Below are 22,487 nucleotides of genomic sequence, written 5' to 3' on the forward strand. Positions count from 1 at the left end.
AAGGAAGGAAGGAAGGAAGGAAGGAAGGAAGGAAGGAAGGAAGGAAGAAAGGGAGGGAAGGAGAGAAGGAGGAAGGGAGGGACAAAGGGAGGGAGAGAAGAAGGGAGGAAAGAGTGGGGGTAAGGGAGGAAGGAAGGGAGCATTTCCTGTTTCATAAGATATACTGATTCCACCTTAAACTAATTTTCCATTGTGGCCTCATAATAACACTGTGAAATTATTCTTATTTTACAAATGAAGCAACCATGATGTAAGGATCACAAGATCAAGACCACATAGATAATAGATTTCAGACTGGAAATGAATGGACAGAAATGTGTCTTCATATGGTATTTTCCTGTACTTTTTCCCCAATAAGTCACATTGCTTCCAAATAATGAAAAATAACAATGCAATGTTATAGATTTCTTTTTAAAATTCATATAATGTTATTTGACAATTTTTGCAATGGTTGTGGCATGGAAGAAGCCCAATCAAGAAGAGAAAACCAAACACCGCATGTTCTCACTCATAGGTGGGAACTGAACAATGAGCTCACTTGGACTCGGGAAGGGGAACATCACACACTGGGGCCTATCATGGGGAGGGGGGAGGGGGGAGGGATTGCATTGGGGAGTTATACCTGATATAAATGATGAATTGATGGGTGCTGACGAGTTGATGGGTGCAGCACACCAACATGGCACATGTATACATATGTAACAAACCTGCACGTTATGCACATGTACCCTAGAACTTAAAGTATAATAAAAAATAAATAAATAAATAAATAAATAAAAATAAAAAAATAAAAATATATTCTAACAACAACAACAACAAAAAATCCATGTTCTAGATTGAGTATATAATTCCAGAGTGGGGACCAGAAAGTATTTTCCTAATTTCTTTTATTTTCAGAAAGAAGTATCCAAGGAACTGAAAACACAGTGGCAGAGGGTCTTTCCCCTGTTAAGGTGGTTTATGAACTGAAAAGAATAAAGAGCTTTCATCTTTAATAACTTTTCTAACATGATTCCACTCCTCACAGCCAATATTGGGGGGAAAACATACAAACCTTATTAGTAAATATATTGTTAATATTATCAACTGCATGCACTTTTTTTTTTCATCTGTAGACATGCTGCTGCTTTTGAACCAAACAAATTATATTCAAAAGGAACAGAAAATAATATTAGTACTATATGTTAGAAATTAAGTCATAAAGACAGTAAGTTTCTGATTTACCAACTTACCATTTATTTTTAGTGCTTATATATGTAATTGTATGAGACAGAGAGGAAGAGATGGGGGTGAGGAGATAAAAAATGACCCCATATAGTGACATGCATGAACCTCTGGGATTATAGATTTTTTTTTCATTGAATAAGCAAGATCAAATAAAAAGTATAGAGTTCTTCATCATTTAGTCTGTGAAAATTTACTATATTTAAATTTTTTATTAAGCTACCAATATTCTTAACTAAGAGTATATATAATAAAGACAAAATAAATGGGAGAGAAACTCATAGATAATAACTAATAAGAATAAAATATCTCTAAAGGTAATAAAATACCAGAAATTAGCTATTGGTTAGGTTTAGTGACATACATAATTTTCTGATTTGTCAATGTGTATAAGAATCAACATGTAATACTTCTATTTTTACTGCCTTCAAAATTGTCTTTAAAACTGAAATACTAAACTGAGCTTCCAATTTTCTTACATATAAAAGAAAAAAATGGTGACTAAATGTATATTTGATGTTCAATGTCTTTGTAATTTACAGCATTATGAATCATCCTATGAAGATAAAGAAAACAATAAAGTCAGCTTTTGGCAGTATTTGCTTTAAATAAATGTTTATATATAATTCTCCTCCAAGGCTGGTGGCTATAAAAGGAATGTATGAGGAAAAAAATCAAATGAATATTATCATTAAAGGCATATGTCAAATCACTTTTGAAATTTTATCATAAAAACTTCAAATCTTACACCGTTTGCAAGTTCCATACGATATTATAAGCTACTAGTAGTACATTGTGAATATGTCTAATTGTTTTTCTTTTGTTTGGCCTGCCAGCAACATTAGCAGATGAAAAAACGCTGGACTAACAGTAAGGATCTTGTCCTGAACCAGCCATTAGGAGAGACACGCAGGGCATGACACTGAAAAGCTCTGAAGTTCATTCATAAAAATGGATGACATTTGCCCTGCCAAACACACAAACTGACTAGCAGATCCAAAGGAGGTAATATGTTACCTTTAGATTTTCAGAAGCATAAAACGCTACATAACATGCAAGTTATTTTTTCCTCCTTATTTTATTATTAATCAATTTATTTACTCTGGTGGTTATGTTAAATAAGAGGAAGGGGGAAACAAGACTGAAAATTGAGGGTATGTGATTTCTTTGCATTTGTCTAGGGTGGGGAGAAGTGTATCAGGGAAGCTGAAAAAAACAGTTATCCTGAAAAAAAAGTTTCTTGATAGAAAAATAACAAAATTGTATGAGTTTATTTTCTAAAGTCAATATTCATATAACTTTAAGCTACTCTTCTGTTGTCATTCATATATTACCAGGCTTAGTTTTTCATTGTTTGTTAGATTGGAAGAACCATGAGTCCTAAGGTCTTCCAGTTCTTCTGTAATTTTTTTTTAAACCACATTATTGTTTTTTACACTTTTATAATTTATTGCTTGTCTTTTAAAGATAGGATAATGGGCTGGGTGCAGTGGCTCATGCCTGTGATCCCAGCACTTTGGTAGGCCAAGGCAGGTGGATTATCTGAAGTCAGGAGTTTGAGACCAGCCTGGCCAACATGGTAAAACCCTGTCTCTACTAAAAATACAAAAATTAACTGGACATGGTGATGTGAGTCTGTAATCCCAGCTACTCAGGAGGCTGAGGTAGGAGAATCACTTGAACCCGGGAGGCGGACGTTACTGTGAGTTGAGATTGTGCCATTCCACTCCAGACTGGGCTGACTCAAAAAAAGAAAAAAAAAAAAAGATAAATGATTTATTATATTTTCCTTACCAATCAGGGAAATAACGGTGTTACTTTATTATTCATTTTTTCTTCATTAAAAAAGAAGAGAACTACTTCACAGAGACGTAATTTCTCAACCCCTCTTGAAATTAATGTATTTAATTGTATAATTATATAGGATGAGTACAGACCCAAACAGCTAAGGGATATTTTCACTCCTAGGCATGCTCAAGGATTCATATATATGCCCATGAATTATTGCTAGCTTCTTTTATCAGGGAGCAAATCGGATGCCTAGTTCATGTACAGAATTCAATTAAGAACAGAAAGAATTTCACTAATTGGAAAGTTTTACGTTGGCAAAGAAGGATCAGAGTGCATATCACTTGTCTGTATAGTTTATAGATTACCAGTTGCCTTTGCAATCCTGTCAGGCAGAGATTGATAAAATCTTTTAACAGTACAAACCCATCAGAGGTCAAAATTAGAGATTCCACTTCCCTAGTCCAGAAAGGCATCCCTCTTCCATCTGGGGTGAATAAATAAGTTACCCACATGTATACTGTCATTCAAATCCTAGATATTATTTAAAGAGATAAGACAACAAAAGTCCTTTCTGACTCTAACTTACCTTTTGAACAAGACAGTCACTGTTAAACCAACATGCTACATTTCTCATCACAGACATCTAACGGTTTATAGTTCCAAGTATTATTTCAATAGACTGTATCCCAGGTGACTTAGGCATCTAACACAAGTCCCTCCGCACCCTCAATCCCCCAGCTCCTTTCCATTGCTTTGATACTGTATTAAGACAGGATACTAGGAAGAGAATGTACCCAGTTTAACATCTGAGTGCACAGAAATGATGAAAACAGATACTTAGATGTACAGCTCTCAAGTATGCCCAATGTGATGAACAACATTAGAGAGATATTGAGCAAACAAGACACAGAACAGAAATAGGTGTGAAAAGCTGAAAGAGAAAAAAATCAGCACAACTGACCCTACGGTGCACAGCTTGTTTCCATGTGGGTTTATCACAATGGCAAGTAAGTCTCTCTTCTTTCATAAAAAGTAGTTTTCTCTATAAAAATGTCTATCCCACATGAACATATCTAAACCTGATTAAAAAAATAATATTTAAGCAAAAATGGTGTTAAACCAGCATATCTATCTTTCATATGCATTTGTAGAATCTTTACAAGTTACTGTGCACATCAAGTGGGAGTAAAGAATTACTACACTTTGTTTTCTCTTTTAATTGAATACGTTTTGCTCGTATTGTGATAACAGGTTTATTTGAAAGTGAAAGTAATTTGTTATAGAACAGCAGCTTTTATAAATGGAAACTTCTACAACAGAACATTGTGAGGTGTTTAAATATTAACCAGACATATTACTCACTCTTTACACTAAATCTGAGAAACTTAATACAAATTAAGTACATATTTTATTGCTAGATCTTGCTTACCAGTGCTAAGAAATCCACCATGTTCAATTCTAATTAAAAATGAAATTGAACTGCAATTCCCTGGAAACAAGGGCTGATCAGACTCAATAAGCTTTACTTAATTTATTTCAGAAACAAACTAATTGAATTGCTCATAGACAAAGACAAAATAAATGCTTACATTATTAAAGAAGTATATGTCTCTGAATCTTTTGTAATTTTGTTATATTTTCAAACGTTCACAGCTGATTGCATGTTTCATATTTATGTCTCAAAATATTCAAGGGTACAAGAATATTCCAGACACCTTTATTTTTATTATTCTCAATTTCTATACATATATCTACTAGGACTGCACCATATATAACATACACTAACATTTAAAAATTTAAACAGGTATAGAACTACTATTAAATTTCATTATAATTTATTTTTCTAATTGAACTAGTACTTTTAAAAAGGACATTCCCAAAGACTTGACTTATTTAATTGTTACAACTACTACAGGGGATTTTTAAGATGACTCATTATTTTTCTTATTTGTATATATATTTTTAAATTTAATAAATTGTCATCCTGGGAGGGGTTGTGATTTTTCTATGGTTACGGATCTCTTAATAGTGACAATAGAATACTGGTTTTAAATAAATTTTAAAATGGAAAAAATAACCTTAACAGGAATTAAGAGTATACTATTGGGCAAAAAGCGAGCAAATCTTCCTGTCTTTGCATTTCCAATTCTTGTATATGAGGATTCAGACTGAGATCACAGTGGGCCTACCACAAGTCTGAGAAATCTGTAGATTCCATATGGAATGGCTTCATTTTCAGAAAGAAATGTTCCTTGGATACAAAGTTGGATTAAGGAGTGATTATTCTAGAATAGTCCTATATAGTATCTCTAAGAAGCTCTAGAGTTACAGGTTGGAGTACAGTGGCACGATCTTGGTTCACTGCAACCTCCTCCTCACGGGTTTAAGCGATTCTCCTGCCTCAGTCTCCCGAGTAGCTAGGACTACAGGCATGCGCCACCACACACGGATAACTTTTTTTTTTTTTAAGTAAAGACGGGGTTTCACCATACTGGTCAAGATGGTCTGGATCTCCTGACCTCATGATCCGCCTGCCTCGTGATCCGCCCGCCTTGGCCCCCCAAAGTGCTGGTATTACAGGGGTGAGCCACAGGGTCTGGCTGCTCTGTACTTTTATATAAGAACACAGACTGAGATCATTGGAGGTGCCGGGAGACAAAATGAGTATGGATTCTTTTTCAGAAAATAAGTGTCTGTGTAGGAGAAATGTCCACCTGTCAAGGGCTTCATAGAAGTCACCTTGGCACTCGGTAGTAGTTTTATCTAGGTACATTTTTCTAGGTATCTGCCTTATAGAGGTAAAATAAATAAGATAAATGAGAAATATACAATAATACTTTGAAAAAGGAATATGTAAAATAGCATTATCTTCATCATTAATGTAGCAATGTACTTTTAACCAAAGGATCTCAAAAATGTTTAAGAAAATAAAAAAAGTGTGTCTAATAATGTTGGATGGGCACGTAAAATCAGAAAATAGAAGAAAACCCCAAAACCATGAGGTAAATATTTTAATGAACATTGAGTAAGCTTGAAGAAAAATAAAAATTGAGTAAGCTTGAAAAAAAAAAAAATAAATAAATAAAAATTTTTACACTAAAAGAAAATAGATAAATTATTGTATTGAAATCAAAGATATTTGAATTGGAGAATGGGAGAAAGAGAATGAAACCCTAGCAATACATTTTTTATAAAAATATCTTAAAATGAAATAAAGATTTGTGAAAATAAGCAAATAGACACCAGCAAATTAAAAAGAGAGAAACAAATTCATGTAAAAATCTTAAAAGCAATAAAGATTGAAGGTGTATATTATATAATGAATAAACATTAAAGAATAGATAAAGAATGTGCCATAAACCTGAAACCACTAAACAAACCTAAAGGCAAAGTAAACATGTATTTGAAATTCAAGATAGAATTCACAAATAGCATTACATAAGAGATTTATGTATTTCAGAATTGGACAAATTCTGAAAGTCAAAATTGTAAGAACATACAGGAATTTGACAGTTTAATAATAAAGTTCAATTAGAGAGAGAATTACATTCCTTGGAGAACACATACACACACATACACAAACACACACACACCATATAAGCATTTTACAAAATATTCTACACATGTGGCCACAAGGAGAATCTTTTAAAAAGTATAATAACTAGACTCTTATTGACCATATTATTTACCTATTTAACATATCCAATCAGAAATTAATAAAATAATGAAGACAATTAATTGATTCTCAAATAACTTTGTATCACAGAGTAAATCAAAAGCATCTAGAATGCAATGAGAAGTGAAATATGTAACAATGAAACTTTTGGAATACAGTGGAATCTATGTTTATAGTTTAGTTTATGTATAGTTTACACAGGAACTTAATTCTCATTTTAAGAAATTAGAAAAACTAGTTCAAATTTAAGTATGATAAAGGAATTATTTAATATAAAAGCAGAAAATAAAGTAGAAAATAAAAGAGAAAAGCATATCATTTCAAAATTTATGAGTCTGAAAAGTATTTGCACATTATATTTGCAGCATTAAGAATGGAACAAATTCATCACAACTGACAGCTAGCTGAAGGTTGCAGCATCTGGATAAACTAAATATTTCCAAAGTAGTTTGACCATGTCCCTAGACTCAAATCAGACAAAATATCCAGCTGCATCTGGTCTGGCAGCTGCCGAGCACACCCTGCAAGTTGAAATGAGCACTGGCTTCATGGCGAAACAAAAGAGGAGACTGCCACAGGAAAGGCCTTTAATAACGCCAGCAAGAGGCAGAAACAATGCCAAATTAATATAGAAATGAGTAGAGGCATGTGTCGTTTTGTCTCAATTATAAAAACCAAATCTGCAAAGAAGAGAGTCATGCCAGACTTGCATAGAGGGTTTCAATTATTGAATATTTAGGTTATAAGCTTGTGGACATACATACATAGCTGTAACTTCTCCAGATAGAAGATAATGGAAAAGAAAGAAGGGTCAGTCAGTATGTTCCTTATGTGGATAGTTGAAAAGAAGGAGAGTATCCACTAATAAATTCATTTACACATATCCAAAAGCTCATGATTCCTGATTATAATGGACACTGATGTGAAATAAACCAGACAGATAACTCGCATGGAGTGGTATTTCTCTTCCCTTTCTCTTTTCTCTTGTCTGGAACAAATAATGATACTTTTTCATTCTTGAAGTCACAATGATGAATTTGTCTTGAAATTATCAAAATTAAATAAGACTAAGAAAATCACCATTTGGATTGGGTTGTATAGGTCTTTTACCTTTCTCTCATTTTCATGTGGAAAAAAAGTCCCAATTTATGAAACTATCCACTCCCTTCGCATTATTAACATAATTTTTCAAGGATTTCAGGCACAGAATGAAAAGTCCCATGTTAAACCACAGGCTGCTGTCCACTGCTGTCCTATTGGCTTTGTAACTAACATCTAGAAAGGACTCTAGTAAAGTAAGGCAATTGATAAATTGTGAAATCAAATGGATGAAAAGTCACATCATTTCAGACTTGTAAATTTTTTTCACAGAACTGCTATAAAATGTATTTCTAATCTGTGAAAAATATGAGAATCATTGTTATCATCTAGTTTCTCTGGTAGTATGCTCCATAAGGAGAATGGAAATGAGAATGGAGGCCAAACCAACAATTCTGCAAGTAACGCTATGTGGGGTAGTTTAAGAGAAATATGATAACTGAATTCTTATACAAAATCTAGAAACTAATAATATATAATCATGAGGTTATCTAATATAAAGACTCATGCCAGATGTAGCTATTCATTTTAGGAATAAGAAAGTACAAAATCAGATTAAGATCAGAAATATGGGAAATTTTTTTTTGGTGGCACACTCCTTGTTAAAACTATGCAAATCTCAAAAACTTCTTAAAGTATGAAGCTACTAGTTTCAGTAGTCTTAAAAATTATATGATTTTTATACAACTTAATTATTGGTAATTCCTAAGGTTTTATCCTTGGAAATGACCACCATTTGTTGAATATCTGTCTATATCCTGACACATACTTTACAGTTGAATCTACACAACAACGGTAAAAGACAGGTGTTATCAATTCCCTTTTGCCAATGGTTTCTGGGGCCAAAAATTTAAGTAACTTGTCTAATCAATCAGCATAAAGTAGTGGGGCTGAAAACAAACAAACAAAACTACCTCTGTTTTCAAATCTCATGTCTTTTCAGTCATACCATGTGTATGTTATGTGTATGTTAAATGTATTTCCCCAAAATGATTTTCACCTAAAGCCATATCTACAGATCATTCTTTGTACCTGTCAATGTCTTTTATTACCAATGTTTATTGCTTTAAATATTTCCTTTCAAGTGATCATTGAAACATTAATCTTCTCTTTCTCTTGATCTCCTTTAATTTTCTTATATCCTTTCAATCCTTAACTCTACTCACAAATCTTTATTAAAAAATATATATATGCACACACATACACACACACATATATACACACACATGCAGATACATTTACATTTCTGACTGCATTTAAAGTGAGTAAGTACCAGACTTATTGCCCCAGTACTTATAAAATATCTCTCTACTACATATTATTTTTATCATACAGAACTATACTAGAAAATAGCATTTTCTAACACACATTATTATTTTAGAAAATCTCATGTTAAAGTAGAAGGTATTTTAAGTAATACAGCATATTTAATATATTTTAAAATCTATCTTTACCTTTCCACAATGTCTGTTCTATGAATTTAGCCTACATATGGAGATGAATGAATGTACTATTTGCATTTCCTCAAAGAAAGCATATATTAACTACTCCATATTTCAAATGGTATGAAAAGTTTATTGAAAAAGTTTACTAGGGTGTCAGATGAATCATAATTATTATTGTAAAATCCCTTAAGCCCCAACTGGACTACCATTAATTAGGGTGGACAAATAATAATGATCTAAAAGTGAATCCATTGAAACACATATGTCAGTGAGACAAATGTTTGCCTTTGATTTATTCTTACCCATCATTCACCCTAAAAAATTCATTAATTTTCATCCTCTTTCTGTAAGTATTACTTAATTCCTATGGAATTATATAGCCCAAACTATAATGCTTTGACTATTGTAATAACTTAGGCTCAGCAGAAAGATTCTTAACAGAGAATTATAGCTCGGATAACTCAGAGTACTTACATAATTACTCACATTTAAACATGAGAAATTATTTCTTTCTCCTCTTACCTTAAGATCAATTACTGCTTTCTGCATCACCATGATCAAATTCATTCTATGCTTGATCTTCTTAAACTAAATTAAACCATCCCTCATGCCTCTGGCTAACAGCTGGCCAGTTATAAGAGCAGATTTAATTAGTTAATGGTGCCCCCAACTGGAAGGGTAACTGAGTTTATCATATATGCATATCTCTCTTGTGTTTTGTCTCCCTCTGGGTTCCAAGCAAACAGCTTCATATCCTCAGACTGTGGAAGCATCAAAATTATTGAGTAATCCACAATGAATATCCACTGTTACTGGTGTTACAGTTTAGAGATAGATCCTATTCTTCACTTCACAAAAGGGGAGGATTATTTTGGTCCAGTAGAATTTCATCATTCACATTCTTTCTGGTATACATCAGTAGTTATCAATCCTGCCAAAATTCTGTATTTCCATAATTATTTTCTTTCTATTTCTCTTCTGCACCCATTCTCATTACATCAATGGACTAAATCACAGCTAATTGACTATGCTTTAGTATGAGTTTTCATATTCAGTGATTCAGAAATGTGTAATACAGAAATTGGAATTAACAATATTTGAAGAATGCAAAACAGAAAAGATAGCTGCATGCATTTTTGTAGTATTTATTTATTTATTTATTGTACTTCTTGTTCTGGGATAAATGTGCAGAAAGTGCAGGTTTGTTACACAGGTATACATGTGCCATAGTGGTTTGCTGCACCTATCAACCCGTCATCTACATTAGGTATTTCTCCTGATGCTATCCCTGTCGGGGGGTTTGGGGACAAGGGGAGGGGTAGCAAAATCTCTGGGACACAGCTAAAGCAGTGTTCAGAGGGAGATTTATAGCACCAAATGCCCACAGGAGAAAGCAGGAAAGATCTAACACCCTAACATCACAATTAAAAGAACTAGAGAAGCAAGAGTAAACAAATTCAAAAACTAGCAGAGAACAAGACATAACTAAGATCAGAGCAGAATTGAAGGAGATAGAGACATGAAAAACCCTTCAAAAATGCAATGAATCAGACCTGGTGCAGTGGCTCATGCCTGTAATTCCACCACTTTGGGAGGCCGAGGCTGGTGGATCACCTGAGGTAGGGAGTTTGAGACCAGCATGACCAACATGGAGAAACACCATCTCTACTAAAAATATAAAATTAGCTGGGTGTGGTGGCACATGCCTGTAATCCCAGGTACTCAGGAGGCTGAGGCAGAGGAATTGCTTGGACCCGGGAGGCGGAGGCTGTGGTGAGCTGAGATCACGCCATTGCACTCTTGCCTGGGCAACAAGAGTGAAACTCTGTCTCAAAAAAAAAAATAAATAAATAAATAAATAAATAAATACATACATAAATACATAAATACATAAATACATAAATACATAAATAAATAAATCCAGGAGCTGGTTTTTTGAAAAGATTAACAAAATAGACCACTAGCCAATCTAATAAAGAAGAAAAGAGAGAAGAATCAAATACACACAAAAAAATATGATAAAGGGGAGATCACCACTGATCCCACAACTACAAACTACCATCAGAGAATACTATAAACACTTCTACGCAAATAAACTAGAAAATCTAGAATAAATGGATACATTCCTGGACACATACACCCTCCCAAGACTAAACCAGGAAGAAGCTGAATCCCTGAATACACGAATAACAAGTTCTGAAATTGAGGCAGTAATTAATAGCCTACAAATCCAAAAATGCCCAGGACCAGATGGATTCACAGCCAAATTCTATCAGAGGTACAAATAGGAGCTGGTACCATTCCTTCTGAAACTATTTCAAACAATAGAAAAAGATGGACTCCTCCCTAACTCATTTTATGAGGCCAGCATCATCCTGATACCAAAACCTGGAAGAGACACAACAACAACAAAAAAGAGAATTTCAGGCCAGTATTCTTGATGAACATTGATGCGAAAATCCTCAATAAAATACTGGCAAACTGAATCCAGTAGCACATTGAAAAGCTTATCCACCACGATAAAGTCAGCTTCATACCTGGGATGCAAGGCTGGTTCAACATACGAAAATCGATAAACGTAATCCATCACATAAACAGAACCAATGACAAAAACCACATGATTACCTCAATAGATGCAGAAAAGACCTTCAATAAAATTCAACACCCCTTCATGCTAAAAACTCTCATTAAACTAGGTATTGATGGACCATATCTCAAAATAATAAGAGCTATTTATGACAAACCCACAGCCAATATCATAATGAATGGGCAAAAGCTGAAAGCATTCCCTTTGAAAATCAGCACAAGACCAGGAAGCCCTCTCTGACCACTCCTATTCAATATTGTATTGAAAGTTCTGGACAGGGCAATCAGGCAAGAGAGAGAAATAAAGGATATTCAAATAGGAAGAGAGGAAGTCAAATTATCTCTGTTTGGAGATAACATATTTAGAAAACCCCATAGTCTCAGCCCCAAAACTCCTTAAGCTGATAAGCAACTTCAGTAAAGTCTCAGGATACAAAATCAATGTGTAAAAATCACAAGCATTCCTATACACCAGTAACAGACAAACAGAGAGCCAAATCATGAGCAAACTCCCATTCACAATTGCTACAAAGAGAATAAAATATCTAGGAATACAACTTACAAGGGATGTGAAGGACCTCTTCAAGGAGAACTACAAACCACTGCTCAAGGAAATAAGAGAGGAAACAAATGAAAAAAACATTCCATGCTCATGGATAGGAAGAATCAATATCGTGAAAATGTCCATACTGCCCAAAGTAATTTACAGATTTAATGCTATCCCTATGAAGTTACCATGGACTTTCTTCACAGAAAAAAAAAAAAAAAAAAAAAAAAACTACTTTATATTTCATATGGAACCAAAATAAGAACCCGTATAGCCAAGACAATTCTAAGCAAAAAGAACAAAGCTGGAGGCATCACGCTACCTGACTTCAAACTATGTTACAAGGCTACAGTAACCAAAACAGTGTGGTACTGGTACCAAAACAGATATATAGACCAATGTACAGAACAGAGGCCTCAGAAATAACACCACATCTACAACCATTTGATCTTTCTCAAACCTGTAGTATTTAAGTTGTTCCGCATTTTCTGTTAATGCCTACACTAGTGTCATTACTTTGACAGAATCTACATAAAACTTAGTTTCAAAATAAATATATAATGATGTATTTCATTTTACTTGCATTTGAAATTGTTCCAATATATAGCCCCAAATGTAGTTTAAGGGAAATAGAAAGATTTAACCAAAGGATACAAATAAATAACAATTTGCACCTCATTAAGGTATAAGGTATTTCACAGAAGTACATTTTCCATATACATGAAAGTTCTTTTAAGCCTCAAAACTGTTTTCCTGGTTAAGTTCAAACAATATAGCTTAATTCTGATTTAAATGAACCCAATATAGAAATGCACAGAACATAACTGAAAGAAAGGGACTATTTTCCTGAAGGCAAGGCCACTGGAAAGAAAATAACAATTTTGGGCTGAGACAGAATGTTCCAGCAGAACTGGGAGTGAGGGTTTGAGCAAGCAGAGGGATTTGAAAATTTGATGGATTTTTAGATGTATAGTCGCATAATATTAACCCAAGAAACATGAAGTTCAAAAGGAACAACAACAAATTTTTATTCTCTCTTTTATGAGATTCTCACTTCAAAGGTCAAAGAAAGTTATTATTACTTTTTAGAAGTCTGTTGATTGAATTTTATCAGATTCCTGAAAAGTGATCTTAATTTTCCACAAAGTCACAACTAAGATGTAAAATCTGAAATCAAAAGCAATGAAATTAAAGTGTTTGGTCAGGAATATCATGTCTGATAATTTGTACTAACAAAATAATTAAACAAATTTCCACATCCATCCAGTCCATTGCTCCTCCAGGTCATCACGCAGAGTTGCTTTACCACAGGTTGATTGTGAACAGGCAATGGTGTCACTAAAGACCTAAATAAAGCCCAAGAAGAGAATGTGAAAAATTCATTGGTTAACTATGAGTATTTTGCCACTTTGTTTCCCTGTCTTATTTGAAAAAGTTATAAAATGAAAATGCATAGTTTGTTAATTCAACTATCATTCAACATGTATTTATATGGGATCCCTATATGTCAAGCATTGTTCTAGCGTCTGGAATACAACAATTACCAAACATGAATATGCAACTCCTTTCAGCCACTTTTCAATGAGAGACAATATATTCATAGTTATTAAACCTTCAGAATTCATCATATGTGCCAATATCAGATTTTTACATAGGAGGAATTTAAATATTCATTATGTAAAATGGAAAGTGTGCCCATTGTTTCTCTGAAAGTTAAGTTATTCCAGCCTACATTGTTATGCGTATGTGCCACAGACAAAAATACAACAAAATGAATTCTACATTTAGGTGTGTTAGTATCACCATTAGGACTCGATAACTGGCCTGCTGTAAGGGCTGTAATGGCAGTCCATAAGCAACACAGAGTAACTGAAAAAATGTGAATTGCCAATGGTTAGTGGGTAATACTACGATAGTAAGATTTTCTGAAAATGTAGCAAAACATGATTGAAAATTGGAGAGAATGTGATAAAGACATACTATCCAACTTAGACAAATAGGGAAAGGCAATTTTGTCACATAAATAATTCTTGCTTAGGAATTAATAGCTGGTTCATAAATGCTGTTCTACAAAATAAATCATGAACTATTTCCAGAAGATAAGGACATTTTTAGCAGTTCATGGTGAAAATTGCACTTTGAGGTTACAACACTCATGGAAAAAACTATCCCATGTTTTGGAATTTTATTATGGTGATGGTAGCTGATAATTCATGTTAATGTACTAACATGGCTAAATATAATTGCTATGTTGAACACTTAATTACCTATTTGGCTTTTGGCTGAAAACCATTGTTTAGGAGCAGGAGTTAGCAAAACTTTTCTTTCAAGGGCCAGATAGACTTAACACAGCTCAAATTTTTACATAAACCATACAATATAGGCCTTGCAGGCTATAAGGTCTCTGTTGCGATGACTTGACTTCTGCGGTAGCACAAAAGGAGCCATAGATAGTACCTAGGGGCCAGTAAGCATATCCCAATAAAACTTTATTTACAAAAACAGGCTGTGTGTGAGTCAGATTTGGCTCATCCCCCAGTTAGTCAGCTCCTGCTATAGGGCCCCTTTGTGGCCTCTTCTGCAAGCCTGGCAGGGCAAATATCCAAAAGCTCTAATGGCCATTCTAAGCCTTCTGCTCCTGCTGCTCTTCCACGGCTTCTGCCTACTTCTCAGTCAGAAAATGAAGCAGTTTATTTCCTGAAGTGCTCAAAATCAAATCAATTCATTTCTGTTGGTAAACCTCTAAGGAGCAATAGTGAGCCCAATGAATATCCTCACTCAATTTCTTAATAAAATTAATTGTACTTACTGTTATTACTTAGCATTTTTACTGTGAGCACATTCAAAATATAGTGTTGACACAGAAGAAACGTTAAGGTTTGGATATGGTCGTTATAAGGTTGTCTATGGATTGGCCGGGTGCAGTGGCTCATGCCTGTAGTCCCAGGACTTTGGGAGGCCGAGACGGGCGGACCAGGAGGTCAGGAGATTGAGATCATCCTGGCTAACACGGTGAAACCCCATCTCTACTAAAAATACAAAAAAGTTAGCTGGGCATACTGGCGGACGCCTGTAGTCCCAGCTACTCGGGAGGCTGAGGCAGGAGAATGGCGTGAACCTGGGAGGCGGAGCTCGCAGTGAGCTGAGATCCAGCCACTGCACTCCAGCCTGGGCGAGAGAGCGAGACTCTGTCTCAAAAAAAAAAAAAAAAAAAAAAAAAAAAGAAAAAAGAAAAGAAAATTGTCTATAGATTTCTCTTCATGAATCTTTATGGGACGTGATGAATAAATGTATCTACCAAAAGGAGGGTGGAGATACTGGTCCTCTTGGAAATTAAGCCTGAGCTTCCTGTCAGCCAGGCTAAAAGGAAAAACAAAGGGCTATAATGGTGGCTTTTAAGCAGAACGGTATATCAAAGTTATGGGGAAACTGTTTAAACATATGCATGCCTACGATCATCTTATTTGAGATCCAGTGTGGCAAGTCGATGGTGAAACTCAGTTATTTCTGAGCTGTTGAGATAGATTGTCTTCATGATGTGAATAATGCAGAATTTCATATGGGAAGCATTTTGAGCAGGACAGCTCTTCCATTTATGGGATTATCCCAACCAATGCAGGATGTAAGATCCCTTCCCTAGGCCATTTACTTTAATACATCTAGCACCTCCTAGTCATTATGAGAATTGAAAATCCTCCTACATTTTTCCAATGGGTATGGTGGTGGGCCATTGATTTAAGGAATACAGAGAAGTTAGTTATGGACTATATCCTCAGAGAGCTTGTAACAGATTTAATATCAGTCAAAGCATTGATAAAGATACAACTCAGAATTTTATGAGATAGTAGGGAAGGACTCACTAATCATGAAGATAGTTAAGGAAAGCTTCCTGTGATAGTAGAATGTAAACTAAGTCAGAAATTATCAAAACCCACTTGGCTGACTTTCTTGGCCACCAGGAAAATGCATTTCAAACAGAAGATACAGCATCAGTAAACACAAAAGTGAGAATAGCCTGGGTTGGCATGAGGATTCAAGTCAGTTAGATTTCAATTGATGATGAAGTATGAGGCAACGAATGATAAATGATAAGGTTGGACTGGTCAGAGTCAGATTATAAAAGTCTTTGTATGATTGTTTTAGTGCTTTAGGAAATTGTCTGAAAGGTGTTTGAGAGTGCTAAAAGAGAGAGAGGGAGTGTGTGTGTGTGGGGGGGGGGTGTATTGAAAAATTTTAAATAGGGAAGTATGATTGTCAGATTTTGTTTTCAGATAACACTCTGGCAGCAACACAGAAGATATGTGTGAATGAAAGAGGACTAGAGCCAGGGAAAGCTGGACTTGTGAAGCAGAAGCACAGTTGGAGAGGAAAGGAAGGATTAAAGACATGCTGTTAAAAGTTGCAAGCCTTAGTAATTTTTTTGTACTAGGGCATGCAGGAAGTCTGAGAAATCAAGGGTGACTTATTGATTTATAACTTGTGTAAGGAGGTATATTGCTGTACCACTCAGTGAGAAAAAAAAATACAGAAGTAGAAAGGGCACAGGAAAATAAACGAATTCACGTTTGGCTATGTTGAGCTAACGTGTCTCTGAAATGTCTAAATGAATCTGTCCAGCACTCAGTGTGTTGAACTATAATGGACAATCCCACTTGGTCAACTTTGCTAAAAGGTCAACCCTAGTCTTCTGTATGATGAAGCACTGGAAACTCTGAACATGCAGGGCCTGTACATAATCAGATAATATTTTCTTCATTGGGTATCATCTCATTTCTGAATTTCTGGAAATATATACTCATGTTAATATTTACTGGACACATTCTGTGCCATACACTCTTTTACTTGACTGCATGTATTGACACATGTAATTCTCATAGTAACCCTATGAGAAAGGTTATTTTAGTATCATTCCCATCTTAAATATGAGAAAATAGAAACATAGAGGAACTAAGTACCTTCCCACTTCTACTCAGTCACACAGCTATTAAGAAGCAATCATGCTTTGACCCAGGTAGACTGCAGAGGGTGGACTGCGCTATAGTGACTCCCATGCATGGCAGAACTTCTACTGATCCTAATAATTAACTCTCCCAAATAATATTTCTGTCAGATGAAAATAAAACAGCACTGAACGTTTCTGATACTCTTGACACAGCAGTCCTTGCTTGTGTTCCTTTGGATACAGCCATTAGAAGGTTGTCTATAGATTTATCTTCATAAATTGTCTTACTTCTAATTCCAAAAAGTGAAACTTACTTTTTTGAAACTATAGGTAATTTTAAACTTTAGGGTTAAACAGTCTTAGACTTGAATCTTGACTCTGCAACCTACAAGCTATGTGATCTTGGGCAAGTTGCAAAACTTCTCAAAGCGATAGGTCATATCTTTAGGTGACTGCTAACGTCTCCCATTTAGGATGATTGTGAGAATGACAAGGGGAAGTGTTATTTAGGACACTGTAAATTCTCAATATACAAAAGTGTTTACCAGAAAAGCTTCATTATAAGGTTGTTTTCCAGAACACCAGGAAACTTTAGCCTTTTTTTTTTTCTATACACAGTGGTGAATATTAAAAATGTAAGTAAGTATCATACACCATAGCTGGCCAGGCAAGCTTGAGAGCAAATAAGAAGGTATTAAACCTTCAAGGAAAAGAAGAACAATAAACTTGAAAAGTATATGTAGTAAACAAATAATTCACTATGTTTTTCTTTTTGTCTAGTCTGGCTTGGTGCCTTTAGCTGCTTCTGCTTTACTGGCTATTTTCTAGGCTTTCAGAGAACCTCTGCAGAATCTCCATCAAATTCCCTGGTTAGAATTTTATGTCCCTGGATCTTACTTCTCTTGCCTACTACCTGTTGTAACCCGCCTGCTCAGTGTACCTGGACTAAGCTGTTAGAGGTGTTCTGCTTGGCACTGCCTGGCTTTGCACTAGGATGTCTTCTTTATAACTTCCTTTGGCTTCATGGTATGAATACTAAAGGCCAAGTAAGTCTAACTCTGAATTCACTTTGATCTATCAAACCTGAGTCCACAAATTAGTTATTTAGTTTGTTATAGTATACAAAAATGCCATAAACTAGGCAGCTTATAAACAACAGCAATCAATTTCTCATATTTCTAGATCCTGGGAAAGCTGAGATCAAAGCAATGGCAATTTGTGTCTGATGAGGTTCACTTTCTGGTTCATAGATGTCATCTTCTAGCTGTGTCCTCACATAGCAGAAGGAGTGAAAGAGATCTCTGGGGTACCTTTAATAAGGGCATTGATCCCATTTATGAGGACTTAACCCTCTAACTGACTCACCTCCCAAAGGCCTTACCTTTAAGACTATCATCTTGAGAGTTAACATTTCAATACTGGAATTTGGAGGGGAAGCAGACACAAATATCCAAACCATAGCAGTTGTTGCTCAAAAAAATGTTCTGTCTTGGAAAATATTTATATATGCTCAGAAGAAAAAACAGTTTGCCCATGTTTTTTTCCATATCAATAGTGATAACAATACTAATTATTAGCTGCTTTCTATATGTTATTGAAACATGAAAATAAATTTGTAACAATATATATTACACACACCGTTCAGAAAATGTGATTGAAGCTCAGAGCTGTGGCCACTCTAAAGCCATGTAGTTATTCAGTGTCAAAGTCAGAGTTTAATTCCATGTCTATCTGGTAACTACTCTGTAGCTCTGCTTCTGCAATGCCCATCTACTTGTGTAAATAAGTTCCATGCCAAGATAATTCATTGGAGTTAGGATCTTAAAAGGACTATATCTTCCCCTACTAGACTTAACACAGCCAAAATTACACTAAATCTTTTCAGAACAGTGACTGAGTTTTCTTCATTTTTATATCCCTAGACCTTTGCACACAGCTTACCTCATGGGGATCATTGAAAATTTGTTGAATGGGTGACTGAATTATCAGAACTCCAGAATGAATATGGTAAACCTAGAATGCCCTCAGTTGTGTGTGTGTGTGTGTGTGTGTGTGTGTGTGTGTGTGTATCCCAACTCACAATCAGACTGCATTTATTGAATCTCCATTTTGAATGTGTCACTGACAGAGAGTGACAATAGGTGAAAATATTATCTATGGGCCAAATCAAAGAGTTAAGCATTTTGCAGTGAGAATATACCAAGATAAAAAATGGCAGCCCACAAAATCACTTTCTACACAAACATACCAAGTTACTATCATTCAAAGTGCAGTTATATTTTAAAACTGCCACAAAGATAAATACTGGCTTATATTCCCATGATCTAAAACTATAAATCAAAGTTGTCCTTGAAGACTTTAGGCAAGTGGGCAGAACCCTTCCTCAGGCTTAAAAGTTATTTGCTGGGTTTTGCTTTTCATTTTTGTTCATGTTCATTTAAATTCACGTAAGAATTTGTGCTAGTGGCAAACTCTGTATATACAGTCAACAGACTGATGCCTGGTGTATTTACTGAAATGATAAAGGCACCAAAAGAAGGGCATCAGATGGGGAAGACAGATAACACGTTTCAAAATGTGTGAATAAAGTCAATGCAAATTCTGTTTTTCAAATGGCATTCTCTGAATAATGTTTTTAAAAATACCTGTAAAGCTAACATACAAACTATTTTAGAGACTAATATGAGATTGAAAAGAATTTAGAAATTGTATTTGCTTTGTGTATATGACTAAATGAGCCATTATTAGTATATGTTGTTAAAACATGTATAAATAATAATTATCCTCAGCCTCTTGATCACTCAAGGCACATTTACTATACTGGCAAACTGCGGCTTTGAAACTCCATTGTATGTTTTCAATGTGATTGTTTTCAGCAGTCTTGGTTTGTGTAAACTCTCCTCTCTTCACTACATCACTGCATTGATGTAACTGCATTAATGGATATTCTGTCTCATAAAACCCAATGAATACTCAGGAGTCTTCATTCCTTGGAGTAAAGCTCTTATATGTTACATTTCCAAAGCAGCTTAATATTATCATATTGGCATTTCATAGTTGCTTAATATTATCATACTGGCATAGCAGCTTAATATTATCATACTGGCATATTATCATACTGGCATAGCAGCTTAATATTATCATACTGGCATTTCATTGTTGACACATTATTTTGTAAAACACTTAAACTTTGTTCTGTTTTAATTATTTCCAGCTTGAATAACATATATAATCCCAGGTATGGCTAGGTATATATGAGTTGGAATAAGTTAATCAGTTAATTAATATTTTATGTTCACTTAAAAAACTAGACATGCCATGTTTAATTACTTGGTAAAGCTTATCTTTAAGTAAATCAAACCACAAGATAAATCTATTTATCCTTCTTACTAAAAAATACACAAATATATAATAAGCATAGAAAATTGGAAAAGTCTAATTTAGATCAAAAGAACTATTTCTAGAATATGATTATTATTAGAATGAAATTACAAGAAACATTCAGTGAACACTTAAACCTTCAGGAGACCACATATCTTGGGATTCACAGCAAATTAGTAGATTTTTTGGCTTTAGAAGAAACATACGTGAATTTATTTTTTACTCCAATATTGATCAATTGACACACATGTTGGTGAAGCAAACAGACACATTTACACATCTAATTTCAGTTTAAAGGGGAGCAGCAGAGAAGAAATGGTAAAATAGTTAATTACAATACTTTTACATACACACTTATATATAATGAATTATGTGTATACATAAAATAAATCACCTCAGCAGCACTGCCCAAGGAAATTTATATTGTTACTTTTCTAGTAAAGTTATTGTCTTGAGGAAATAGTCAAAGTAGAAAAACATACACACACACACACAAGTTCTCTTTCTGTACTCAAACTGAAGATAGACATTTCCGTTCACCAAGAAGACAAACAGATATGGATATCTAGGAAGAGTCTATCATGATTTAACATTGTCTCCTGTGGTTATAGTGAGGTTTGCAATACTTCATTTTATATTTTAAGTAAACTTTATGCCTAGCGTTCTATTATTGGAATGCTAAACACGTGGGAGTTACATCCTACTGCTCAAGGTCATCGCTAAGGTCTGATTACAAAAATTCAATAAATTGCAACCTCAGGCATAAATGGGTTAAGACATAGTGTTCATGTTATGAAATCCACTAGTTTTAAGGTATAAATTTCAAATTTCAGTGAGTTTTGCAAACGTATATATGCCCATGTAACCACCACCAAGGTCAAACTCCCACAAATTTTTTGTCCATTTCTGTCAATCCCCCAACTGCCAATTGTAGGAAACCACTGATCTACTTTCTCTCTCCCTAGGTTAGATTTGCTTTTTCTAAATTTTCATATAACTGGAATCATAAAGTATGTACTCTTTTGAATTTGTCTCATTTTCATTCACATTCCATTGTATGAATATCCACAAATTGTTTATTCATTCACTTGTTGATGGATATTTAGATTGTTTCCAGTATGGGGCTTTTATGAATAAGCTGCTATGTTTTCATTTTTCTTGGATAAAAACCTAGGACTAGAAATTATAGGTTATACAGTAGGTTTATTTTTAAAATTGCCAAACTGTTTTACAAAGAATTTGTATTATTTTATATTTCAGCCGCAATGTTTTAGAGTTCCAGTTGCTCGAATTTTTATCACACAGCCTTTGAATGCTAGTAATTCAACAGATTTATAGTGATGTCTGATTATGCTTTTTATTTCTATCTCCCTGAAAATTAATAATATTAAGTATTTCTTCATAGACTTACTAGTCATCTGTAAAATCTGTTGGTTTAAATAGTCTTTTCATGGGCTTTTTGTCTTCTTACAGTTGTATTCTGGATGTAAGTCCTTTGTTAGAGTTATATATTGAGAATATTTTCTCCCAGGCTGTGTCTTCTCATTTTATTTTGTTCTTTTGTTTGTTTTTTTTGAGACAAGATCTCTCTATGTTGCCCAGGTAGGATTCAAACTCCTGGGCTCAAGTGATCCTCCCACCTTAGCCTTCTGAGTAGCTGGGACTACAGGCACAGCCATCACGTCCCGATTACTTTTTACTCTCTTAATGTTGTCATTTGAAGAGCAGAAATTTTAATTCTTATAAAATTATATCTTATTTTTCTTTTTTGGGGGGAGGGGGGAGGTTATATGTGTA

The 22,487-nt window shown here is 34.5% G+C and overlaps 1 protein-coding gene across 1 annotated transcript in view; it reads right to left on the minus strand.

Annotated features, from left to right (window-relative positions):
• The window catches only part of NAALADL2 (N-acetylated alpha-linked acidic dipeptidase like 2), a 978,063-nt gene that overhangs the window by 512,651 nt on the left and 442,925 nt on the right, over window positions 1–22,487 (minus strand). The gene's annotated exons all lie outside the window — the stretch shown is intronic.

The sequence above is a fragment of the Piliocolobus tephrosceles genome, chromosome 2 (genome assembly GCF_002776525.5).
Source record: "Piliocolobus tephrosceles isolate RC106 chromosome 2, ASM277652v3, whole genome shotgun sequence".
Lineage (NCBI taxonomy): Eukaryota > Metazoa > Chordata > Mammalia > Primates > Cercopithecidae > Piliocolobus > Piliocolobus tephrosceles.